This window comes from Callorhinus ursinus, unplaced genomic scaffold (assembly GCF_003265705.2).
Source record: "Callorhinus ursinus isolate GAN/ISIS: 27379988/994484 unplaced genomic scaffold, GSC_fseal_2.0 scaffold24, whole genome shotgun sequence".
NCBI classification, from domain to species: domain Eukaryota; kingdom Metazoa; phylum Chordata; class Mammalia; order Carnivora; family Otariidae; genus Callorhinus; species Callorhinus ursinus.
In genome coordinates, this window is record NW_027397086.1 from 3,841,635 (window position 1) to 3,856,982 (window position 15,348).

The following is a 15,348-nucleotide window of genomic DNA, read 5'->3' on the forward strand; positions in this document are numbered from 1 at the left end:
TGACCTCCTCTTAACTAATTATATCAGCAGTGACCCCATTTCCAAAAACAGTTCACATTCTCAGGTACTAGGGATTAGGACTTCAACATGAGCATTGTGTAGGGACACAACTCAACCCACAACACATGGCTAGACCTTCACCTGGGCTGGCTAAGTGCTCCTTAGAGCACTATTGTCACGTGCCCAGAAGACTCCCCCAAGGTCAGGGCAGGCTCCATAGTCCCCTCCACATCTGCTGCAGATTGGGGCAATGGGGAGGGCTCAGGGCCCCAGGGGATCTGGAGGGTGGCAACCCAGGGTCAGGGAATCTAGCTGTCCCCTCTGGGGCCTCTTTCCAGGGCTTTCACCAAGCATCTCCCCTTCCCTTGTCCAATTAAGAATTTATTTATTTATTTATTTATTTTTTCCAATTAAGAATTTAAACTTTTTATTTGATTGCACCGTATATAAGAAGTCTATCTGGATCTCATTCTAGAATTTACAAAATTTGGGTAGTTGGTCTTAGATTAGAAAACAGGAAAATGGGGCATTTGGGTGGCACAGTCTGTTATGTGTCCAGCTCTTTGATTCGGCCTGGGTTGTGATCTCAGGGTCGTGAAATTGAGCCCCACATCAGGCTCCCTGCTCAGTGTGGAGTCTGTCCGAGACTCTCCCTCTCTCTCTGCCCCTACCCCCTGCTCACTCTCTCTCTCTCTCTCTCAAATAAGTAAGTCTTAAAAAAAAAAATAAAACAAATATATCTCTCAGGAGTCTGTTGAGATGAGGGCTTTGTCTGCTTCATCACTAGAGCCACACCATGGGCTCCTAGGATGGGGTATGTGTTTATCAAGGCTCTTCAGAGAAATAGGACCAAGGGGAAGTGTGTATCTAGAGATAGATTTGTTTCAAGGAATTTGCTCACATCGGGTTGCCTGGCTGGCTCAGTTGGTGGAGTGTGTGACTCTTGATCTCATTTGTGAGGTGGAGCCCCACGTTGGTGTGGAGATCACTAAAAATAAATAAATAAATAAACTTAGAAAAATTCGTGCACGTGATCGTGGAACCTGGCAAATCCAAAATCTGCAGGGTCGGGCAGCAGGCGGTAAGCGGCAGGCTGAACATCTAGCAGAGAGTTGCAGTTGCAGCTCGAGCCCAAGAAAGTCTAGAAACAAAATTCCCTCTTCTTTGGGGGACCGCCAGTTTTTTTCCCCCTTCTTATTTTAAGGCCTTCAACTGATTGGATAAGGCCCACCCACACTGCGGAGGGTAACCTGATAAATCTACTGAGGTACATGTTAATTTCTTTTTTAAAACAATTTATTTATTTATTTATTTATTTATTTGACAGAGAGAGACACAGCGAGAGAGGGAACACAAGCAGGGGGAGTGTGAAAAGGAGAAGCAGGTTTCCCGAAGAGTAGGGAGTCCGATGCGGGGCTTGATCCCAGGACCCTGGGATCATGACCTGAGCCGAAGGCAGACGCTTAACGACTGAGCCACTCAGGCGCCCCAAAGTACATGTTAATTTCGTTTTTCAAATGCCTTCGCAGCAATATGTAGACTGGTGTTGGACCAAATATCTGGGTCCTGCCCCCAAACCTCATCACAACAGGATGTGTCCCTTTTTCATCTAGGAACACAATACATGCTCCCTCTGTGGGCTGACATGGTCCAAGGGGCCCTGTGGGATTGACCACCTGGGTTTGAATCCCAGCCCTGCCTCTCAGTATGTGAGCTGGGCCAGTAACTCCACATGGGTGAGTCTTGGTTTCCTCCATCCATCAGGTAGAAGTGACGACAGTGGTTCCTGTCTCACAGAGGGATAAGATGAGCCGAGATGAGCCAGATGAGTAAGTGCCTCCAGAGAGCTTGCTGTGTGCCAGGCCCTGGGCTAAGAGCCGTAACGTACCCAATCTCATTTAATCCTCAAATGTGCCTAGGGTTTAAGCACTATGGCTATCCCTGGTTTACAGAAGAGGAAACTGAGGGCAAATGACATGCCCTAAGACACCCCAGCAAGGGAGTTCAGAGCCAGGGAGAGGATCTATGCTGTCCGGTGTCAGCCTTCCTAACCACTATGCCATCCTGCCTCTCTGCTGGAGCAACTGTGGCTTACTAACTAGTCCCAGGCATGGCACACAGTAGGTGCTTAGTAACTGTGTTTAAGGAATTGAATACCTGTTGTGATATTGAGATATAATAAGAAATACATGGTCTTCCTCCCCAGGTTCTGGCCAGAGCACCTACAACCTTCGTGATTTCCTAAGTGACAAAGGTGAAAGGAACACCTTTTGTCATTCATAATAAGGCCCCACTTCAACCACACCTGCCCACTGAATGGGAGCTCCATAAAGCCCCCTAAATGATGTGGTTCAGAGAGCTTCCATGTTGGGGAACACATCTAGGTGCCAGGAGGGTGGCACACCCTCAGAGGACATGGGAGCTCCGCGCCCCTCCCCACATACCTTGGCAAGGAACCCTGTGTGGCTCTTCCATTTGGCTGTTCCTGAGTTGTATCCTTTAGAGTAAACTGGTCACCAAAGTGTTTCTCTGAGTTCCATGAGCTGTTCAAGCAAATGATCAAACTTGATGAGGGGGTCGTGGGAACTCCCGATTCATAGCCTTTCGGTCCGCAGACATGTGACCACCTAAGACTCGCGATTAGCATCTGAAGTGGGGGCTGTCTTGTAGGACTGAGCCCTGAACCCGTGGGTTTGCTGTTAACTCCAGGCCAGTTAGTATCAGAATTGAGTTAAATTGTAGGACACTGGTCCTTGTCCATGGAGAATTGTATGGAAAACTGCACACGTGTGGTGTCAGCAGAGAGGGAAAAGTTTTTCTTTTACCTGGATGTGAGTTCAGTTAATATATGTTGACTACATGGACTAACCCAGATGGTCAATTTTTTTAACAAAGTGGAATTATAATATGCACGGTGTGTCACAACTTGCTTCTTTCATGTGTGATAGAGTGCGGCCATTTCTTCCTGTCTGTCTGCCAGGTACGGGGGCTCCTTCCTCCAGACCCCATGTGGGTGGCCCAGGGGTACAGGAAGGCTCCGACCTTCTCCCACGTTGGGCTGTTCCTCTCTTTAGAACACGTTGTTGTTGGGGCGCCTGGGTGGCTCAGTCGTTGGGTGTCTGCCTTCGGCTCAGGTCATGATCTCAGGGTCCTGGGATCGAGCCCTGCATCGGGCTCCCTGCTCGGCAGGGAAGCCTGCTTCTCCCTCTCCCACTCCCCCTGCTTGTGTTCCCTCTCTCACCTGTCTCTCTCTGTTAAATAAATAAATAAAATCTTTAAAAAAAAAAACAAAAAACACGTTGTTGCCAGTAGGATGGGGCAGCTTTCCCCAAGGCCTGCCTTCCAGCCACTTTATCCAGAATTGGACTAACAAATATTTGTTGAGTGCCCACTATTTTCCTGATCCTGTAGTAGGCACCAGGAATACATCAGTAAACAAGACAGCCCAAACACCCAGTGGAGAATGTTAAATAGGGCAGTTTGAGAAGGGGTCATTTGAATAAAGAGCTCAAGAAGGTCAGGCACGAGTCTGGGAAATCATCTGGAGGAAGAAGCCTTTGAGGCCAAGGAACAGCAATTGCGGGTCAAAGAGTATCTATCTATCAGGGGACAAAAGGTCCTCTGTGGAGATGCAATATCCAGATTGGTTTGATTGCCTCTGAATAAGAATCATCTTGAGGACTTTTGCACCTAAGGTAAGTGTCCTGTGTTGTCAGAAGGTGGGGCTTTTGACCTTTAGCTTCATAATCTGACTGAGAATCTGCTGGATGGAAGATCTACCTGGGTTTTGTCATCTCTGCATTTTCTTGAACCTCACGGGGTTAAGGGCCAGGGTGACCAGGATTTGTTCCTTCCAAGAAGGTCCGTCCCCTCTGGGCCTCTCTTCCGGCACTCCCACCAACAACTTCACCAGAAGGTAGAAAATGGCTGCCCACGGGCGCCTGGGTGGCTCAGTTGGTTAAGCGACTGCCTTCGGCTCAGGTCATGATCCTGGAGTCCCTGAATCGAGTCCCGCATCGGGCTCCCTGCTCGGCAGGGAGTCTGCTTCTCCCTCTGACCCTCCCCCCATCTCATGTGCTCTCTCTCTCTCATTCTCTCTCTTTCAAATAAATAAATAAAAATATTTAAAAAAAAGTTATAAAAAAAAAAAAAAGAAAATGGCTGCCCACAATGCCTTCCTGAAAAACTAAGCTGGTGCCATCACTATCAATTATTCCCAGGGCCCAGTGCCAGGCCACGTTCGGTGATCACCAGGCCAAGTGCTTTGAAAAGTACGGTGATATTAACAAGAGTACCTATCATTTACTGTGGGCTTCTGCCGGCTCCCTCCCATGAACACCCCGCTATGAAAGATACCATGATTGGGGGCGCCTGGGTGGCTCAGTCGGTTAGGCGTCCGACTCTTGGGTTTAGCTCAGGTCATGATCTCAGGGTCATGGGATCGAGCCCCCATGTGGGGTTTCACTCAGAGTCTGCCTGAGATTCTGTCTCTCCCTCTCTCTCTGCCCCTCCCTCCGCTTGCACACCTGCTCTCTAAATCAATCAATCAATCAGATCTTTAAAAAGAAAGAAAGAAAGAAAGAAAGAAAGAAAGAAGGGAGGGAGGGAGGGAGGGAGGGAGGGAGGGAGGGAGGGAGGGAGGAAGGAAGGAAGGAAGGAAGGAAGGAAGGAAGGAAGGAAGGAAGAAATCATGATTATCCCCATTTTATGGGTGAGGAAGCTGGCAGGGAGAAACACCCTGCCCAGCAGAGAGCACCTAGGTCTGGATAGGACCCTGCCGCCTCCCTGAGTTCTAAGCAGGTAGTTGCTCCAGAGGTCAGTTTAACCCGCATGTCTCCTGCCTCTCTGACCTCAGTGGCCTGGACCTGTGGATAGTCCACTCCTGCTTACTTAAGCCACATTCACTGCCCCAAGGCAGCCACCCTTTTTCCTGTTTAGCAGCTCCAGGCTGTCACCTACCACCCCCTCTTACCTGGCCCCACCCTTGCACCGAAATTCCCAGGGAATTTGATCCCCATGTTACAGATGGGGAAACTGAGGCACCAAGTGGGTAGAGGGTAGACGACCCACCAAGGTATAGACTCAAGACTTGAACTGGGGGCGCCTGGGTGGCTCAGTTGTTAAGCGTCTGCCTTCAGCCCGGGTCATGATCCCAGGGTCCTGGGATCGAGTCCCACATCGGGCTCCTTGCTCAGCAGGGAACCTGCTTCTCCTTCTCTCTACTTCTGCTTGTGCGCGCTCTGTCAAACAAATAAAATATTTTTATTTATTTATTTATTTATTTATTTATTTATTTATTTATTTAAGATTTTATTTATTTGAGAAAGAGAATGAGAGACAGAGAGCACGAGAGGGAAGACGGTCAGAGGGAGAAGCCGGCTCCCTGCTGAGCGGGGACCCCGATGTGGGACTCCATCCCAGGACTCCGGGATCATGACCTTGAGCCGAAGGCAGTTGCTTAACCAACTGAGCCACCCAGGCGCCCACAAATAAAATCTTAAAAAAAAAAAAATCAAAGACTTGAACTGGGTAGTCTGGCTCCAGACCCTGTGCTCTTAATCCTTCTTGAACCATGGCCCCCCTATATATTTTTTTATTTTTTTATTTTTATTTTTATTTTTTTTTTAAAGATTTTATTTATTTGAGAGAAAGAGCACATGAGAGGGGAGAAGATCAGAGGGAGAAGCAGACTCCCTGCCGAGCAGGGAGCCTGATGCGGGACTCGATCCCGGGACTCCAGGATCATGACCTGAGCCGAAGGCAGTGGCTTAACCAACTGAGCCACCCAGGCGCCCCCCCCATATATTTTTTTAAAGATTTTATTTATTTATTTGAGAGAGAGAGAATGAAAGAGAGCACATGAGAGGGGTTAGGGTCAGAGGGAGAAGCAGACTCCCTGCCGAGCAGGGAGCCCAATGCGGGACTCAATCCAGGGACTCCAGGATCATGACCTGAGCTGAAGGCAGTCGCTTAACCAGCTGAGCCACCCAGGTGCCCGATGGCCCCCCTATCTTGACCTTGGCCAAACCTAGACCCAGCCCAACTGTGCCCTGGGTACATCCCCAGTTAGATTTTCCTACTGAGACTTTGGAGCCAGAGGAGATCTGCATAATCTAATCTTATCTAAGAGTTAATGGCCCTGCTAGATAGGAAGCATATGAAAATATATGTGCCTGCATGTATAAAATTCGGAATAAAGTCAAATGAGGCTTGGATTCGCAGGATCTAATCCAATGGTGAGGAAACCTAACCAGAGGGTGTATGCAAACCTCCATTAGCTGGAAAAATTAGATAACTGGGACCCAGGCACAGGGCCTGTTCCACCACCCCTTTTGGAGTCCTTATTGGCACAGAGATTATAAAGGGGACTCACTGTGGCCCGTCATGGTCTCGGGATTGATTGCAGGGGACTGGAGAACCCCAAGTCACGGCCAAACTCTTACGTCAATAGGCAGCCTCAGTTGGCTGGGAAAATCACTCCAAATCCCTGAGGATGGTAAAATGTTTTCCTTAGGGAGGTGTCTTTAACCCTGAAAATGCTAGAACTTAACAGTGATCATTAAATTGTGCCAAATATGTTAGCAACATGAGATTTGTAAGTTGAGTTTCAAGTTGCACTATTGAGTCCATTATTTCAAGAAAGAGACTTTTTAAAGCCAAAACATGTGCAACAGCATGCACCTACTGTGCACAAAACGTGTTCTTAAAAAACACCAGCAACGTCATCAGCAATCCCACAGGCCTCTGCGTTTGCCGGTTGCCCGCAGGCGTGCAGCCCTGTCCCTGTGCGTCAGGGTGGGCCTTTGTCGGCGGAGGGGCCAGGGTGTGAACCCCAACCCACACTGTGTATTTTGTTTTTTTAAAGATTTTATTTATTTATTTATTCATGAGACTCAGAGGGGGAGAGAGAGAGAGAGAAGCAGAGGGAGAAGCAGGCTCCCAAGGAGCAGGGAGCCCGATGCAGGACTCGATCCCATGATGCCTGGAGCCCCTCTAATCAGACTTTTGGTCTCCACTGCTCTCCAGAAACCGCTCTTGCCAAGGTCACCGTGAGGTGCCTCCCGGGATGTCTTCAAGGGCCTTCCCCTGGGCCTTCTTCTCCCTCCCTGGTTCCTTTTCAGTCTTCTTTGCTGGAACCCCCCCTCCCCTGAGCTGTCCTCATTGGTGCCCCCAACCTCCTTCCAGCTCTTTTCTCGGCCCACACCCTCCTAGGTGATGTCAGTGGGAAATGCATGGCTGTCAAAACCAGGGGATGTTACAAGGCCGGTGTCCCCATCTATATGTCTCACCTGACCTTCCCCAGGGGCTCCATCCCCATATGCCTGTCACCTAGCATTCTCGCTTCTTGGCGGCTCAAACCTCACAGAACCCAAACCCAGCTCCTTATCTTCCCAGACTTCCTCATTCCAGGGAGCACAACTCCACCCTTCCAGTCACTCTGGCCCAGAGCCCAGCAGGCCCCCTTTCCCACACACCCCATACTTCATCCATTAGCAAATGCTGCTGGCTATGTGTTCAAAATACTATTGTTTCCAGAATCTGACCATTTAGCACCGTTCACCTAGGTCCGTTGCTTGTCACCCCTCCACCTAGTGGACAGAGGGATTTTGTAACAATGCAAGTTAGACTTGTTACTTTTCTATGCAGAGCGTTGTCCCTGCTCCCCTAGGATAGAAGCCAAAGTCCTTAACAGTGGCTTCAAAGACCCTCCCAACCTGCTCCCCGCCCCCACCCCACCCCTTCCCTTTCCATTGTTTGCCCTGCTGGCTTTCCACACTGTTCCTCAAACACTCCTGTCTCAAGGCCTTCTCCACTTGCTGGTCCCCGCAGGTGTCCACAGGGCCCCCTCTGTCTCCTCCTGTGGGTCTCCACTCCACTGACACCTTCCCACCCTGTTTAAAACTGCCCCAGAAGCCCAGGGGCTCAGTTGGTGGAGCGCGTGACTCTTGATCTCAGGGTTGTGAGTTTGAGCCCTACGTTGGGCGGAAAGATGACTTAAAAAAAAAAAACATGTTTAGGGGCACCTGGGTGGCTCAGTCAGTTAAGTGGCCGGCTCTTGGTTTCGGCTCAGGTCATCGTCTCAGGGTCCTGGGATCCAGCCGCGTGTCGGCTCTGCGTTCAGCAGGGGCAGAGGTGTCTGCTCAAGGATTCTTTCTCCCTCTCCCTCTGTCCCTCCCCCTACTCTCTCTCTCTCTCAGAAATAAATCTTAAAAAAAAAAAAAACTTAGAAAAAATAAATTACTTCAGAATAGGCCCCTTCCTGGGTCCAGGACCTAAACTTGAATTCATTCAATATGTCTTTGGGGGAGGAGGGGAAGGAGGCTCAAATTTTATAAACTTCAGGTCCCATCTCTTTTCCCTGTTTAATCTTCTCCCTGACACTTGTCACCATCCAAGGGACTTTTTATTTGCTTTACTGTCTTCTCCCAGCCTTAGCATGTAAGTTCCACAAGGGCTGGGATTATTTGTTTTCCTACTATTGCATCTCCAGAGTTTAGAGCAGTGCCTGAAAAAATGCTTATTGAATATTAATGCCCAGATAACTGCAGTTTGCAAGGTAAGAATTTTCTCTTTATAGGTGCCCCCAGCCCACTCCCCTTCCCATCTCTCTCCTCGGTGCCCCCTCTCTTATTCCTTCCTGCCCAGCCCTCCTCTCCTCACCCCTCCCTGGACTTTACTACCCCAGAAGGTAGGCTCATGAAAGGTCCCACTTTAAGGGAGAAGGACCTTGCACTCCTCCTCGGGGACCAGGAATATGCCTAGAACACAAATGCATTATCATAATAATGAGCTGACACAATGGCCTGTATCTTTAGAATCATTAAACCCACCTTTATAGCTATGATCCCTCGTGAAGTGCTCACAGCGCGTTTTATTTATTTATTTTTTCTCTTTTACCTCATTATAGATGAGGAGACATAGGCTTGGCAAGGTTCATGCCAACCCAGCCTCCTGCAACTGTCCATCCGTGGCTCAGCCTGCTGAGCTTCCTTTGTTTGGCCACAGATTAAAAAACAAACAAGGGCTCCTGGGTGGCTCAGTCGTTACGCGTCTGCCTTCAGCTCAGGTCATGATCCCAGGGTCCTGGGATCGAGCCCCCGCATCGGCCTCCCTGCTCAGCAGGAAGCCTGCTTCTCCCTCTCCCACTCCCCCTGCTTGTGTTCCCTCTCTGTCTCTCTCTCTCTCTCTGTTGAAAAATAAATAAAATCTTTTTAAAAAAATTTAAAACAAACAAAAAACTCTTTCCAATACCGTATCATCAACATCTCGATCTCTGCTGCAAATCCTGTCAGTCCCTAACTAACCCCCTCCTTCAAGCACCTTAACGGGAAGGGTGGGACTGTGATGGGCTGGAGAGCAGGAGGGACCCACATTAGTCACACTAGAGATGTTCCTGTCCGGGGGCAGTGGAGGTTGACCGAGAGAGACAAGCATCAGGTGGGTGGCCAGGGTGTGACTGGAACCGGTGGTGATGGTTGGGGGGGGGTGCTGTCTGGGGGCGCCTTCCAGCCCCCTTGTGGTCTGCAATGCAGCCTTCGGTCAAAGTGACTCCCCGCCCAGCCCTGTTTCACGTGGTCCCCGCTGCCAGCTCCTGGAGGTACTTAACTGAGCCCCTGGTAAGTCAGAAGCAAGAGGAGCCCTAAGATGGCAGGACGGGCGGAGCTGCTCCCCAGCAAACCAGCTGGGCCGGTCTGCTGATGCCTGGGGTGGGGGGCAGGGCTGCAGGTCAGTTCCAGCCAAGTGGCAGAGCTAACAAACACCAGGACCTGTGAGAGGGCTCTGGGGAGAAGGCAGATCAAATCCCGCCTGAGTTTGAGCTAGAGCTGGCTCTCCGGGTCCAGGGACTCTCTAGAAGAGGTGGAATATTGCTGGTTTGGGGAAAAAAAAAAAAAAAAAAAAAGGACTATGGCTGGTTTGAAGGCAGGGTTTGATCGGACGTTATTACCGGTGGTTAGAAGCAATTTCACCAACTGCCAAGGAACACTCACCAGGGAGGTCATGTATCAAGAGCACCTGGGGAGCTCGTTAAAAAAATACAGGCCTGGGGTGCCTGGATGGCTCAGTCGTTAGGCGTCTGCCTGCGGCTCAGGTCATGATCCGTTTGAGCCCCGCATCGGGCTCCCTGCTCAGCGGGAAGCCTGCTTCTCCCTCTCCCACTCCCCCTGCTTGTGTTCCCTCTCTCGCTGTGTCTCTCTCTGTCAAATAAATAAATAAAATCTTAAAAAACAAAACAAAACAAAAAACAGGCCTGCCCCAGACCTACAAAATCAGAATCCCTACGGGACCTAAATCTTTATTTTTAAACCCTTTCAGATAATTGTGATAATCAGAGGTTTGGAAATTATTACCTGGACTTTAAAGAGCACGTCTTTGGAATCTTTAACCTCTGAGTCTGTTTCTTAGATGTGTTACCTTGGGAAAATGACTTAACCTCTCTGAGTTTCACTTGCTTCTTCTGGAAAATGGAGATAAGTATGTACCTCTTAGGAATCTGTGCAAACACAGGCAATAGTCATGCTGAGCTCTAGGCCTGGGGTCTGGCACAGAGCACGCTCTCCCAGTGTTAGCTGCTATGATGGTTGTTCCAGCTGAGATCCTTTGGGATTCTGGGATGAACACAAGAGGCTGAGGAAGCTAAAGGTCAGGAGAGGATCTGGTCCTGTCCTGATGTTAGGAATGAGAGGGTCCCTGGGAAGGGAGCAAAGCCTCCTGCTCAGAGGAATTAAGAGAAAGGGGCCAAGGCTGAGACCAAGGCCAAAGCTGTTCATTTTTGGCCACTGACCTGGCCACCAGGGCAGGGCTTGGGCAGATACAACTTCTAAGAAGCAAAGCAGAGATTTGTGGTTAAGACCTTGAGCTTAAGGGCTCAGAGAGTTCTGGGTTCAAGTTCTAACTCCTCCTTTTGTCAATGCATGATGTTGGGCGAAAGACTCCAGGGAGGCTGGGCCTCTGCTGGGGAGGCAGGACAAGCCTCCGTTGGCCAGGCTCCGGGGTCCAACAGCGCAGCTACTAATCAGCCCTGTGACCTGGAGCAAGTCACTCCACCCCATGAACTGCAGTTTGGAAATGGGGAGACTCCACCTAACGCGCTCTGTGGTTGGGAGATGTGGATGGGATGCGCCTGGTGACATGCTTGTCTCTCTGCCTGACCAACAGTGCTTCGTAAAGGGTAGCTGTTACCACCATCAACCCCTTCTCTGGGGAAACCTCTGGCTCGTGACTGGTTTGAGTGTGTGGCTGTCACCTTTTCCCTCATTGTCCACGGCCACCTGACCCAGAACTTTCATCACAATGCCTCCAGGGCATCCGGGGAAGGGGCCGGGGGCTGCAGGCACTCTTCTCCCACCACAGTGGAGCCCTGGGCCCCTGGCCTTCCTCCCCTCTCTGCCTCCCCGACGCATCCCCTTCTGAGCAGAGCTCAAGTGGGGTGCTATTTGGTGACACTGCTTCTGTGAGGGGGGGCTGTCAAGAAATGACCCCTTTCAATCCTCAGGGATGACGAGAATGCAGGTTGTGTTGTGTTCGTGCCGTAGGGGCTAGATGATATTTTTGAGTCAGGTTTACACTAGATGTGATCAGACAAACTAGGTCTGTGTCAGAGGTACCCTTGGCTGCCAAGGAGGTGCACCCTGAGAAATGGCAGCTGTCAGTATTCACATCTCACAGCCAGTGGGCTCCTGACCACCTGTGGGGGGGTTGGGGTCACTCCAGACTCCTGAGAGGGGTGCTGCCAGACAGAACCCCACTTCTGTGTGGGGCGCGTTGAGGACCTGGTCTGCGCCAGTGGCTTTGCAGGCCCAGACCTTCCCAGCAAGGCCTTCCTAGGAATTGCCTCCCCCGCCCTCGGGCGCTTCTCTGGGCGGACACTGCCCCCTGGAGGCCTTTGCCTGCCATGACACCGGGCAGAAATGACCCCACATAAGAGGAAATGGATCCAGATGATGCTTTTCTTTCCAGGATCCTCCGTGGTTTGGGGAGTTTTGGGCCGTGTATTCATTCATTCTCAGCTTGAGAACCTGGAATCTGCCCTAGTGCCATATGTTACCTTACGGAAGAAACGCAACTCAGGGCAACTGCCAGAACACAAGTACATAGCCACAAGAGGTCTTGGGACTCCAGGCTTTCCGTATTTTGTAAAGAGGCGAGGGTCCAGGGAAAAATGATCTCTAGTAATATTTGGAATTAAGGTTGAGGATAAGTTTATTTACTTATTTTTAAAGATTTTATTTATTTATTTGACAGGGACACCGAGAGAGGGAACACAAGCAGGGGGAGTGGGAGAGGGAGAAGCAGGCTTCCCGCCGAGCAGGGAGCCCGATGCGGGGCTCGATGCGGGGCTCGATGCGGGGCCGATGCGGGGCCGATGCGGGGCTCGATCCCAGGACCCTGGGATCATGACCCGAGCCGAAGGCAGACACTTAACAACTGAGCCACCCAGGTGCCCCAAGGATAAGTTTAGAATCAAGCAAAATAACTAGTATGGAGTTAAGGGGAAAAGGGAGGAATAAAACAAAGCAAAGGAAGGATTAAACAGGAAGGTCAGGATTTACTGGCTGCTGAGAACGGAGAGTCACCAGGTGGAGGTGTGGGGATGCGGGTTCTATGGCAGCAGAACCACCCCATGTGATAGCATGGCTGCTGTAGAGGAAAACATGAGCAAAGAGAAAACACCAAGAATCCTCCCATCTTGAATAAGCGTTATTATTTTGGTGCATTCCCTGTTGTTTTTTTCCTATGTGTCTTCTTTTATTTATTTATTTATTTATTTATTTTAGAAAAAACACAGGACTTTATTATTCCCATTACAAAGGGCAGGTCTTCACAGGATGAGGGCGGGAATTCTGATGGTGGAGAGGAGGCCCCTACTCGCCAGCGATGAGCGGGTTCCGCAGGACCACGATGACCGAGTCCCCGCGCAGGAACACCTTGGAGATGTAGCGGTCCTTGTTGACTGGCTTGGACTTCTTCTTGCCCTTGCCGCTCTTGGGGACCTCGGTCCACATCTCCTTCACATTCTCCAGCACCATGTTGCAGTGCCTGTCGAAGGCCTTTACGCGGCCCAGGAGCTTCTTGTTGTTGCGGCAGTTGATGAGCACCTGGGTGTTGTTCTTGACTGACTGCGTGAGCACAGAGAGCGGACCTGTGTTGAACTCTTCTTCCTCCCGCTTCTGCAGCTCCTCTGGGGTCATCTCACTCTTGGGCTTGTTGAGGAGGCTCATGGTGATAGTGCCTGAGGTCCCAGATCAGCGCCGTCTCCTCCGCGTTGCTGCTGCCTCCGAAGAGAGCTGTCTTCTTTTATTTTTATTTTTTTTTTAGAGAGGGAGAGAGAGAGAGAAAATCTTAAGCAGGCTCCACGCCCAGTGCAGAGCCCGACATGGGGCTCGATCTCAAGACCCTGAGATCATGACCTGAGACGAAGTCAAGAGTCGGACCCTTAACCGCCTGAGTCACTCAGGCATCCCTTATTTTTATTTCTTTAAAGTTTTATTTAAGTAATCTCCATACTCCACATGGGCTCAAACTCACAAACCCCAAGATCAAGAGTCACACCCTCTTCCGACTAAGCCAGCCAGGCGCCCCCTATGTGTCTTCTTTTAATGTCGTCATTGGAGTTAATGTCTTTATTGGATTTTTTCAAATCATAAGAGTTAAATCATAAAACATGTGAGTTACAGAAAAAAAAAAAAACTGTACCCATCTCCCTGCAAAAAAAGATCAGCTCCAAATGCAGAGCTGGGTTATGACTGTGTCTGGGGCAGGGTCCCATCTGCACCAAGAGTCCAAGTGAATAGTCAACAAATTGTCTCTAATCACTGTCCAAGCGGACTGAGTCCCCAGCGTCCGTCCTGGGTCCACTAAGATCTTGGCCTCAGGGCCTCTGTCAATGTCATTTCCCCTCCTGGAATACTTGCCCACGTTCTTTCCTGGCTGACTCCCAGTACATGCATGGGTGTCTCTACCCTGTGACATTTCCCCAATGTCCCAAACTAGGTGCTGTTCAAATGTGCTCCTGTAACCCACAACAGCCTTCGACCAAACTGCATTGTCATCATTTCTTAGACCCCTGACTTCTGCTAGCAAGTGAGCACTGCGTGGCAGAGACCCAGAGGCCATAGCTCCTTAGCTCCTGGCCCTGAGAGATGCAGTGTGGATGGAGGCACGACGAGCTAGCTTTCTGGAGGTTCCCCCCACCCCGAGCCTGGCTGCTAACCTTTCCACCTCCTCCTCCGCTGGAAAATGATGTGGCTCAGGAAGCTGGAAGGGAAAAGTCAGTTGAGGTGAGAGCTATGTAGGAGCTCAGACAGGTGAGGGGCTCAGAAAGCCCATTCCCGTCCTGTACCCATCTCCAGTTAGATCACCAGCTCTCCCTCAGGACCTAAGAGGATGGGACCAGGGTCACATTCAATCAGGCAAATACTGAGGATGTGTGGGGTGCAGGCGTGAAAGGTGTCACTCGAGATGAATCTGACAGTCTTGTCCTCGAAGGGCACCCAGTCTGGGAAGAGAGCCCGCGAAGGTCTCATGGTGTGGGGTCCAGGTTAGAAGGCCGGGGTCTGGAGTCAGACAGACCTGGGCTCTTGTTCTTGCTTGGCCACTGTGTGACTTTGACAAGTTGCTTCCACTTCCTGAGCCTGGGATGATGATGGAAGCTATCTGGTTGGGTGGTTGTGAAAACCTGTGGACATTATGATGTGAAGATATGGGTAATGGCGAGAAATGTCCTCAAATGGGAATGCACCCTAGCTCTCGTGGTCATCAACGAGGGCATGCAGGTGCAAACGAATGTGTGCCGTCTAGAACGGACTGGAACAGGGCCGGAGCATGGGCATGGGTCAGGCCAGCCACTAAGGGGTGCAGATGGGGCACTGGGGAGCTAGGCACTTGCGGCTCGGATGGCAGCCAGTCCCCACCAAATATCGAGGTGCTCACCCTCGTTTCCCAGGCCCGGTCTCCCTTAGTGGGTTCCCGCCATGTGGCTGGTTCTGGACCACTGTCTATGAGCAGGAGTGATGGCTGCTGATCAGGGGACGAGTCGATTCAGACTTGATGTCTTCTCCCTCCCTCGGCTCCCTGCTGTGGATTCTAGCAGCAAAGCCCTAAAATGCAGGAGGGCTACCAGACCCTCATCAGACTTGATGAAATAAAGCTTTCTTGTGCTCAGCCATGGGGATTTGGGGTTGTTTGTTGAGACAGCTAATGCTAACTGCCCCAATGCATATAGTACTACTGTGATTTCTGCTTATAGAGGCCAAGTCGATGGCCTGTGGTCACACAGCTCCCAAGTGGGCAGGGACCCACACCCAGGCCTTGACTCACATGCCGGTTTTTGGGAACTATGCTTACTTC

At 50.5% G+C, this 15,348-nt stretch overlaps 1 pseudogene; it reads right to left on the minus strand.

The window, feature by feature from the left end:
* Window positions 1-12,686: 12,686 nt before the first annotated feature.
* Window positions 12,687-13,293, minus strand: LOC141374954 (small nuclear ribonucleoprotein Sm D2 pseudogene; annotated as a pseudogene).
* Between the last annotated feature and the right edge of the window lie 2,055 nt (window positions 13,294-15,348).